This window comes from Sinohyriopsis cumingii, chromosome 7, assembly GCF_028554795.1.
Source record: "Sinohyriopsis cumingii isolate HCF-2022 chromosome 7, ASM2855479v2, whole genome shotgun sequence".
Classification (NCBI taxonomy): Eukaryota; Metazoa; Mollusca; class Bivalvia; order Unionida; family Unionidae; genus Sinohyriopsis; species Sinohyriopsis cumingii.
Window position 1 is genome coordinate 8,485,718 of NC_142967.1, and position 12,052 is coordinate 8,497,769.

Consider the following 12,052-nt stretch of genomic DNA (forward strand, 5'->3'; position numbering starts at 1 on the left):
GATACAAATCATCTTTATAATGGCCACCATCTGGACAATCCATTTTAACCAACTGCAAGCTTCATATTTATATCCTAATGATATATCACTGCACTTGCCATTATAGTGACTTTTTTTATACTTCATATACAGTGTGACCCCACTATAACATGATGGTTTTGGTCAATAGAAACCTTTGAATTTCTCCACTTCAAACCGAAGATTGTATACACAAGTTCAAACAGCTAACAATGTTATGACAAAAAAAAAACCAGTTGGTATATTTTGTCACCAGTAAAAAAAAACTAATGCAATTTGTGACACTGGCAAAGAGTATGATACCTGAATAAACTTTTTATGTGTTATTTTTCACACTTTTAAGAAGAATTTATTTTCATTTATGAGAAATATATATGTATATGACATTTCGGGAATCATGCTATGATCATCTTATATTAAAATTCTTATGCAATCTCTTCTCCAAAACGATAATGAATTTTCTGCATTTTGTTTTTCATACTTTTAAGAAGAAAAAATAAAAATAAAAATACATGTATATGAAATTTTGGGAGTCACGCCATGATAGTGTTTTATTCAAATTTGTGTTATAACAGCATGCTATAGCAGGGTCACACCATACATTTCACCTAAATTTAAAAGATAAATAATGGCTTTGCATGAGAGTATTTCTTTTCCACCCTGAACACCTCAGTTCTGATTTTTAGTGCAAGATATTTTACAGGACAGATTAATTGGTGTGTTATGTATCACTTTATGAGTCCTATCTTCAAGGTCAAGGCCACAGCTCATTATTTTATCTTTTCCATCACACTTTTCTAAATTTGGTATATTTATTTATCATCACTAGATTGTTGCATACCACATTACGACTTCTATCTTCAACATCAAGGTTATCTTTAGTGTTGATCAAACTTTCCCATTTTTGGGGACACATTAAAGCCACGTGAGACTATTAGATTAACATTGTTTTCATTATCACGAGAGGTGTGTTGTGTGCCTCAGTATGGTTTCTGTCTTCATTAAGTGCACAATGTTTTCATTTTGACAGAATTTCCTTCTGGCTCTTTAACTTTAGAGATGTTTGAGTTTAAGGTTTGTAACATGTAATGGTTCTGGCTCAAAATTTTACAATATCACCACTCATTCTCTTCTGTTCTTTAACTTTAAATGTATTTAAGATTAAGTTATGAAACTTGGTATACATGTACATCATCATCAGATGGTATGTAAGTATAAGATTTGGGTTCTACCTTATAGGTAATGGCTTGATGTTTTAAGTTTTACGTATTACTTTCTTTCCCAGTCTCTATATTTAGAGGGTTGTTTTACGATTAAGAGATTATACTTGGTGTGTGTGTGTGTGTGTGTGTGTGTAATATATATATATATATATATATATATATATATATATATATATATATATATATATATATATATATATATATATATATATATAATGAATCTTATATAAACTACTTGGGCTCCTCTCACTAACGTCAAGTTCATGACTCATTACTTCCAGTTTTCCATCACACTTTATTTTCCACTCATTAGCTTGAGAGCATTTTTTCAGGGATGGAGCATATGTGTCATTATTAGCACTTGTCTTGTGTACCAGAGTAAAGGTCATGGATTTCTGTGTGGAGATAATGAAGGGGGAAAAATTTGGCCTAACAATATATCATCACTGAAAGGTGTGCTCACAAAGGGGAGGAGGGTCCAGTCATCAAGGTCAAGATTATAATTCAGTATTTTAGGTTTCTGTCTCATTTGACCTACTTTGTTAAAAGCTGTTCAAGATACTTTGATGAAGCTTGCTGTACATGTTTATTGTCTCTAGAAGATTTGTTGCCATGCTTATTTGGGTCTTATCTTTGAGTTCGAAGTCGAATGACAATATTTTAAGGTTTCTTTTGTTTCTGCTCAGTATCATAAAATCTGTTTGATGTACATGGATGAACTATTTTATAGTTATACTTCTCAATTTGACTGCATTATGTGTATCACAGTCAAGGTCTTATTTTCATTGTCAATGTCACTGGTAAATTATTTTAAATATTTTCTGCACTTTTGCTCTTATACACTGTGAGGTAGAGCAATGAAACTTGGTTACTTTCTGTGTCTGTCCAATAACTCTCTTCAAGGTAGTCAGATTTTTTCGTTGAAAATTGTTGTTTTCAGTATGGTAGACAGGAGACAAAAATTCTTAGAATTAGACAGCTTTTGCAGTGAAAGTGCGGATTGGTTCCAAATTCCATCTTGCTGGCCAGCATACACCTTCCACTTTTTTTCAAGTTCAGACAAGCCTAGTTTTTCTTTCACATGGAAGTATACTTCATCTACTTTACTTACAAAAGTTCTGTCCTCATAATATTTTAATCTTTAACATCAGTGTGATCTGTTTCAGCATGCCATAAGCTGACCAGTACCTTTGTTGGTCAGTAGTACATTTCATAAATATCATTACTTGACATTATTACAAGTTGTTGCAAGTAAATGATCATTTATTACATGAAATAAGATTATTTACATATTTTTCTCAAAATTTCATTTTATTTCATTCACTGAAAGCATAGCATGATGCTTGACTGATTAACATATATATTACCATTGGTTTACTGCTGAATTAGAGGTTTCAGTAGGCAGGGTTTAAGCTGGCAGGGGATATTCACCCCATCTGTATAGGCTGTATAGGCTGTATGTGCTGTTGATTAGACCATACTTGTGAAAACTATATACACTAGTCTGAAGAGAGATGGGCAACAGTTTCAGCCAAAAGTTTTGACTTGTTTGCTAGGGATATAGCCCATGTTAGGCATTCATGAGTCACTTGAGGCATATATGATCAGAAGAAGGTTCAGTAGTCTTTGCCTTCTTGGGCCTTCCAGAGAAGTTTAACTTCCTGTTGCCTACAGTGCCACAGTGAGATAATACCAGGAATGAAAAATCAGGTCAGTATTGACATAGTACAGTGCCCACATGGAGCAGGCAAAAATAAGCAAAGAACATGTGCCCCAATACTGGCTATTGGGATCTGTCTCATAATAGCTTGTGCTAGACCTAATAACCTGACATTAGTTGGTATTGTGCCTCATCCATTGCAGTACCAGAATCATCATGACTTATTCCTTGTGTTACCAGTTATGTCAGAGTTCATCTGTCTTCCTGATATACTCAGTCTTGAATCCTGGATGCTTATGGCATCTGGTACACAGCTAAGTTGTTGTTGTTGTTGTGGGGTTTAACGCCATTTTTCAGCACACGATAGGCTATGCATGGTGGCCAGTATTAATGGTGGAGGAAGAACCCAGGAAAACCCCGGGAAGAACCACCGACCCACGAAAAGCTACTGGCAAGCTTTCTCACATACCCACATTGGCCGAATCATAGACTTGAACCCACTCAGACAGAGGTGAGATGGCAGTGTTCCGTAACGGATAGCGCTTTAGACCACTTGGCCACTCGGGGCCCCCACAGCTAAGTTACTTCCAGTGCTATGTTATTGATGCACAGTGCAACTCACATTGGATATGGATATATCTCCCACAAGAATCCATATCATACTTATAAGCCAACATGGCCAGACAACAGACCTGGTATGACCGATTTTGAGAATAAAATTGCAAAAGATCTTGGCAGAAAATTAATCGGTAAATTTACCCAAGGAAGATCATATGATCATAAATGACACTATACAAGATTAATTATAGTTGATGCTGAACTAGATTTTATAATAGCTGAAATAATGAAGAAAAATATGTTTATAAGTCAAAGTGATGTTAACTTATCGGACGGAACTAAATTAGGTACAGTTGTCAGTTATATTGATGGTGAGTCACCGCAGTAAACTCAATTAAGATCTTCAGTGCTTGCTTACATTTCGGTAAATTTATTATCGATGGTGAACAGATTTTCTACATTTGCCGTTAGAGTCACCACAGATTCGTTTTATATCAACAACAATACAGAATTCCTAAAACAGCTACATATATGCTCTCATGTATCATGGGGTGAATAGAGAATAAAACAAGAAAAGATACTTAGTTATTCTGAATCTGCCGACATTAAAATCAAAGATATTTATTACAAAAATAATATCAATACTGTTATCAGCCCCATTGGTATATGATCCTGTAGATAGACATAAAACTGTTTATCTAAACAAACCAGGAGGATCAGGAAAGACAACACGTGTGATCGAATTATTTTGATGCAATACTTTGTATTGTGTTGACATGATTGTTTTAACACCTACACATAGACTCGCCAGAGAAATGAAAGAGCAAGGAGTGAAATCTTCTATTTATCACAGCTTCTTTCGATGGAAGGGAGACGCATGGACTCCTGAATGAATGGGTGAAAAATATATTCCAAGGATTATTATTTGGGATGAAATATGTTCAGTGCCACTGGAGACATTAAAAATATTTTTTGATTGGCTGTTACTGAAGAATACTGCAGTAATAATGTGCGGTGATCATGGTCAACCACCACCTTTTGTTGGATTGTCTCTACACGAATGGTTGAAAAAACTTGTGGATTATTATGAAGAAATAACAGATGATCATAGAGCACTTGATCCAGAATTAAGACAGTTTAAGAAATTAATCAGACTACAATCAAATAAAATTCAATGTGAAATAATGCATGAGATAATTTTAGAAACTCTTATTAATGATTTTATGTAAATGTCGAAACCATGTGATTTGATAGATGCAAGTAGAAAGATAATTCGTGATACATGTCAAGAACAATTATTTATGTTACATAAAGACAAGTTTTTAAATCTACCTATACCATTATTTTATCGCCCAGCAGATATGCGACAACAAAATATTGAAGTTGAAATTCCAGGTGAATCCAGGAAACAAAATCTTGTGTTAAATGATATTGTTCTAGTTCCTGCCAGTGTAATTTTTGAGAGCGCGTTAATGCCTGACAGAGGCAGCGACAAATCTCCATGGACGCTAGGATATGCTATAACGATTCATTCATCACAAGGATTAACTATTGCGCATACTAATATTTGGATTATTGATGACCGTATCGAATGGTCAAATTTAGTTTATCTTGCAGTTTCTAGAGTTAGGAGAATATCTCAGCTACGTAGGATTATCATAAATTTTACAGAAAATACCAGAGACAACAATGAAGTTTCTGTTGATGATATAATAAGAAAAAAAATTAGTTATAAGCAGTGTGATAAAAAAAATAATCGCAATTTTGATTTCGATGTTAAATTTATCATGACATTAAAACAACAACAGAATTATCATTGTACAAGCTGTAACACGGTATTGTTGTGGCAGTATTCGAATAATAATCCAAGACAATTTACCGTAGATAGAATTAATAGTAGTCTTGGTCACACACGCGAAAATGTAATGCTGATCTGTCTTGAATGTAATCGCCATCGAGGTGCTAGTTTACAAAAATGAATATGGCGGAAATTGTCTATCTTCAGGAATTACTTGTAATTGTTCACATACAAATCCACGTTGAGGAGCAGTTGAATCTAATCTGTATATTGCAGGTCTACCCATGGATCTTACCACGTTAGAAATTGTATGTGCCGTAATACTCTAAATAGGATCAGTTGCTCTTTTTTTACCACCTTCAAGTTCACCAGGTTCATATAAATATCTTACAGTCACATTACCTAATACTGGTTGTTATGAAAATTCATGTCGCTGTATTGGTATGTGTTTTTTTTTGTAATTGTATTAATAGGTTTCATGGCAGCTGTTTGAGTAATTTCATTATTTAACGCAGCTATTACACTTGGTAATCTTGCAACCCATTCATGAGATCTTATATCTTTCTGAATTATTTCCTTTGCTTATTGATATTCAAATAACCGCTCAGCAAGTGTTCGATTAAATTGTTCAACAATTGCCTGATCGCAATGAATTGCAGTATGTCCTCGTCTGATTTTGAGATTATGGTTTTTCATCAACGACGATACTACACCAAAACATTCCTTGCCAGGATCAGCCTGCAGCAACTGTGGCCATCGTAAACCACCACGTTGATAATGGTTCTGCTTCTTTATACCTACTTGCAACCTCAATGACAGTTGATGCTTATTTGTACGTTGATTGACGTCTACCAATTTTGATAGTATTGTGTGGTAAAAACAAAATATCTGCCTGATGAACTTCATTAGGAGTGCTGACATCAAAATGTGCATACTGAATTCGTTTCAGTGATGGTAGGTAAATTTGCCATATTGCCTGTCATGTTAACCATGCTGCAGCAACAGAACGTGTGACATTTGCTGCATCAGCGAGTTTACTAATCGCTGATCTACCTTTCCAATATCCTCTTGGGCTATAATAAATCAATTCCATTATAATAATCGGTTGATTAATTACCAGCTCAGAATAATAATTTACCTTTCATTACAGATTTTATCAACCAGTTAGATACTGATTCTTTTAAAGGTTTATTTTTTATGGAATTTAATGCATGAATCAACTTCACATCTGCGATATGTCTTTGTTGTAAATCTTTACTTTTATAAGCTACATCATGAATATGACATGCTTTATCAATAGCATTTATTCGATACTCACCAGGTCTTGGTCGATCTTGTTCATCAATGATAATGATATCAAGTTGGGTACGAACCGCAATAATTATATCCAGGAAGGTGTTTTTCTCCAGGGTATTTAGCCCGTGGAGTTCCTGGTTATTGTCCTAATGAAGTAGCAATATCACCACTGCCAGTAAAATTGCTGGTAGAAATAACCACATTGTACACCTTTACCTGTAAGTGCATGCTTTTTATTTTTTTAATACAATATAGATCCATATTATTTATTATATTTATATGACATGGATGTCATTGATTTCTCAGCAACACGAAAGCAAGAGCCAGTAAAACATCATCCAGCGCTACCAAATTCTATGAGAGCAATTATCATCGGTCCATCTGGGTCTGGTAAAACGCAATTATTACTTAATTTGATAATGAGATAATAATAATAATAATAATGAAGACTTTGTATAGTGCCTAATCTTTAGAAGCTCTGAGCACTTTACAACTTTAGACAACACCTATAAGATAAGAAACATAATAATATTATTACAAAAACAAACAACATGAAATTAGAAAAACATTTAAAAAAATAAAAAACATGCTGAGAATATTTCAGGTAGGAAACATTATTAGGTCTTTAAGTTTGTTCTTGCTGTCAAAATAAGTGAGTTTTGAGAGCCCTCTTGAATGTGATCACTGTGTCTTTGTGTCTAAGTTCAGTGGGCAATTCATTCCACGTTGCTGGGCCCTGGTATGCAAAAGAACGCTGTCCATATGACTTTGTTTTCATACTTGGAATAATGAGTATACAATTTTCAGAAGAGGAGCGTAAGTATCTTGCTGGTGTGTACACATGAGTGAGGTCAGATAGGTATGTTGGACTAGAGTCAGACAGTGAAATGTAGCACAGAGAACAAATTTTGTGTTTGATTCTGGATCGAATGGATAGCCAGTGTAGGGTACAGAGCAGCGGGGAGGTGTGCTCTGATCGTGGTACTCTAAGTATGATCCGAGCAGCTGTGTTTTGAACTTTTTGAAGTTTCTGGAGTAGATATTGAGATGAACCAGACAGAATTGAGTTACAATAGTCCAGTCTTGAAAGTACTAATGAACACACAAGTGTTTTAGTGGCATCAACTGAAAGATATTTGCGAATTGAGCTGATCCGTCTCAGCTCAAGATAATGCAGCCTTGCATATGTTCATGACATGTTAGTGCAGTGTGAGAGTACTGCCCAGAGTAACACCTAGGTTTCGTACTGATTGTATGAATTTAATGTTGGAGTTGCTGATATTTATTGTTTTAGGTAAAGAATGTGAATGAGAAAATCTTTGTGTTGTGATCAGAATGGCCTCAGTTTTATCATCATTCATCATCATTCATGGCTCAAATGGGATAAGTTATATTTAGTAGCTCCATACTGTAGAGGATCAGTGATGCTACAATGCTACAATGTACATAAAGATTTTAATGAAAACACAAAATTGTTGGACGAAGATGGTGATGACATTATTAATTTTATAACTGATATTGATGAAGCACCATCCATAGACGACCTTGATGGATTTATTAATAATCTCGTAGTATACAATGATGTATGAGCTGGACAAACAATCAAATCCAGCTCGGATATTTTCTCGAGGCAGACAAAAACATGGATGTGATTTATGTTACTAAGCGATATACACATATACCTACAGTGATCAGAGATACCTGTAATATATTAGTTGTGTTTAACTCATTCGGCCCTGGAGGTTTTTGTCATTTTCGCCTGAAATGAGAGTTGGAAAAACATTTAGGGGTGGGCTATTTCAGAATACATCATAATACATCGACTTTCAACAGATTTTCCATGAAATTGATGCCTAGTTGTAATAGAAACATTGTTTTCCATTGGTTATTTTTTTTGCTCATGAGCAGAAGGGTAAAAGTTCGATTTTTTTTTTTTTTTTGCCTAATGGACCCATCATTTTCGTATGGAGACCACTCTTTATTCCAACTGCCCACCTTATCCTAGTTTTGCAAAGGTTCACCTGTCTGTGTGCAGTTCAGACTGGTCTGCCTTAGGTCTGAGGCAAAAAGGTCTAAAATCCAGACACAAAGTCAGATTCCGACCACAAGCAAATTTTGGGTGAAAAGAAAAATGGGTCCAAAAAAGTAGGTTTTTCTTTCTGTATTTTGTAGTGCAACTAGAACGTCCAGATTATTTGGTATCATTGTAGAGTTATATCTGTCTGCTTTTTTGTAATATCATCCACTTTGGTGTATCTTAAATGACCTTGATGCTGCAGAGCTCGGAAGTAGGGTACAGCCTCATCATGCCTACAGGCGGGATTGGGGCTGAATGAGTTAATGGAGTCGATACACATACTCTGCGAAATATTCATCAGACTTGGTGTAGTGGGGATATGGACATGATTAAGTTTTAAAACTTCTTTTCAAAAGCACAATCTGTAACACATGGATTTATAACAATAAATTTACATGATCCTCGATCACGATATCGTGTAAGTCTTGATAAAATATTTGGTTGAGAGATTGATTTAATTACTCAAAATACTGAAGCAGCAGGGAGGGTATGACCACTGAGTTAGTCCAACCTCATGATACATTTGCGTATTTTATATTTTCAGTTCGGGAAAGAAAAAAGAAAAAATCTTCTAACAAAATTACGGCAGCCTCCACTGGTGGTTAGAAGATTTTGATTTTAATGTCATTTATGCCATCTAATTGTCTTTTTACAAGGGTTTATTTGAATTTTGGACCCTTCATAAAAGTGGTCTGTTCACCCTCCCTGCTGCTCAGCTCATTAGCAAAACAAAATATGCAGACATTTTTGTCTTCTTCTGGGACCCATAGTTCTGACACAGTGGTAAGTATTGCATAATGAAAATTAGTTTTAGCCACCCAGAATTGCACAGACAAGATTTGTGTCTTTCATTATTCTTAAGCTTTCCAAATTGAAATTTTCTAAATTGTTTGCATGTGTTATATTCTGTATTATATATTTTATTTTATTTTATGTATGATATTCTGCATTTATCTCATAGTTGGTGCACTTAACTTAGTGTGTGCAGTTTATTGTTTTTTATGTCACCATGTTAAAATGTTACTTTATGCTAATATGATTGGTTCAAGTAAGTCCATGAAATTGCACAGCATGGTCTGTACTGATTGGCAGCAACCATGTCAGTTTTTCTTACTAAACCTAATGGAACTTTTATTATTATTATTATTATTATTATTAATGTTTCTATCAACATTTTGGCAGCCATTTTTCAAATCAATTGCTCAGAGGGCATTAAGAAATAAAGGTTTCATTTATTGGAATGTGGCCAATTTACTCAACAGGGGCTATATAAAACACTTTGAGTATTGACCTATGGATAGATGCGGGGGGGGGGAACCTGTAACATGGACCCCACCCTTTAACAAGCGTGGTTGAAATGTTAACTTTAAGGACTAAATAAACTCGCTTCTGTTTAGAAAAGAATGTGGACAGTCTTCCTACTATCAGAATGTTATTCAACCATGGCATTTTAGCCAGTAAAATAGCTCCTAATTATTATTCTTATTATGTGGTGCATTTCTGACAAAAAAAAATTTGTGTTTGTCTACTTTTCCAAATCAAACATTGCAAATATCTTGTCAGAAATGCTTTGCCAAACTCTGGAATTTCTGTATCAAGTAATCATCCCTTCACATGAAAATCCAACAATTGGAATGGTTAAGTGGAATAGACTTGCTTTAGGTGGAAACATTGTAAACATTCTCATCAAAATCAATGTATATGGCTTGAATAACCTAACTGGAATCAGCTATGTTATCACTCTGAAATTTCCATCAGATATCCAGTGTTTGAAAAATGATGCTATCTATGTCAGTTGTTCTGTTGATTTGAAATGAAAGTTGCTTTTTAAATTATAATTTGTTAAAATATATACTTTTAAATATTACTTCTTTTAAAACTGGACATTAATTTAACTAATGTCTGAGACTATGTTTCTTTATGAAATGTCTTAGCCACTATAAAAGAAATTATTTGTTTTTCTTTTTCTATAAACTATTTCCATTAAAATAAAAACTATGTGGTAACAGAATATCAAATGTGTAATGATTTAATATTAATTTATTAAACTCACTGAATGATGTCCAGCATTGCTTGCCAGGTCTGACAAAAGTTGGATTATTATATTATTACCCATTTGAGATCCTCTATATCTAAAACCACAAATATCTTTTGTTAGGCAACATTATTAAACTAATGCTTAGATGATAAAGTGCCATATACATCACTATATTTTTAATTTCCATGTAGTATGGTTAGTGCTTTTATTTAGTTAGTTATTTAGAGAACAAAATCAAATTAATTATTTCTTCTCAGTATCCATTTCAGTCCTAGCTTAATTTTATCCTTTGTGAATTTTCTGTAAAATGGCTGTTATATTTTCAAAATCTAATAACCTCTCAACCATCTTAACCCTCTCATTATTAAAATAGAATCCAACTTCAGATGTGTTTTTTGGAACAGTAATAAAAAAATTGTTGTCGACTGAAAAAGAAAGGAGCTGATACGTGAAAATCTTAGATAAAAGAAATCTGGAGATGCAGAAAATCAGTTTTGATGTGCAAATCTGTGTATGATTTTCCTGGTGTTTTAAATGTGTAGTTCTTTGAAGGACTCTAGTCTATCATACATCATCTTTCTTCTTAATTCAACAAACTGTAAATAATAATGATTTAATAATGATTTACGACATTGGATAAAGATGTAAAACATGTTTCTTTTAAATCCTCACTTTTTGGGTGGTAAACATGTACTATTAATTAGCTTAAGTTTAATTTGCTGTGCAATCTGACTAATAGATTTTCCTTCTTTTTTAACTCGTTAGATGAATATTCAAGGATTTTATTTATCTTTATCGTACAGGTTGGTATTAATTATTTTTAATATTGAAAATCCTTATTTTTGACAAATCAGTATTTCGTGACGATATCTTATTGCTGAAATGATGGATATAAACTTCAGCAGTGAACACGTCAGTAAGATACTTTTAGCTTGTAGCCTCATTCTAGAGTTTGAAGTTTGTCCTGTTTTGGTGAAACCTTGATCATAAGTAACTGAACTAATTCAAAGAAGAGGCATATTTCTTACAATGTTATTAAAAATATCTATTTAAATATTGAAATTTTCAAATGATTGCACGTCATAACTTCATTATACATAGCACATACACCAAATGGAGCTAATCCAATTGTAATCCAGTTGTCTTCCACTAGACAGCCATTTTTGTTTTTGCTAGACCAGGGATTGTTTGTGGTTATGAGGGTCTGATATTAAATCCTGGTGCTCATTGTTCCAGTCAGGAGACTATGTTCAACTATAACCTTCCTATAAATACTGGTGTGTGACCAGCTTCTTACAACTGACCACCTGCACAATATATGTATATACCTTTATAAATGTGTATATGTGATGCAAGAAGTTTGCTGCCTAGCTGTGTTTTGTTT

General features: G+C 33.9%; 1 protein-coding gene across 1 annotated transcript in view; it reads left to right on the plus strand.

Moving 5' to 3' along the window:
• Nucleotides 1-12,052, plus strand: part of LOC149794709 (ATP-dependent RNA helicase DHX58-like) — a 104,329-nt gene that overhangs the window by 73,746 nt on the left and 18,531 nt on the right. The gene's annotated exons all lie outside the window — the stretch shown is intronic.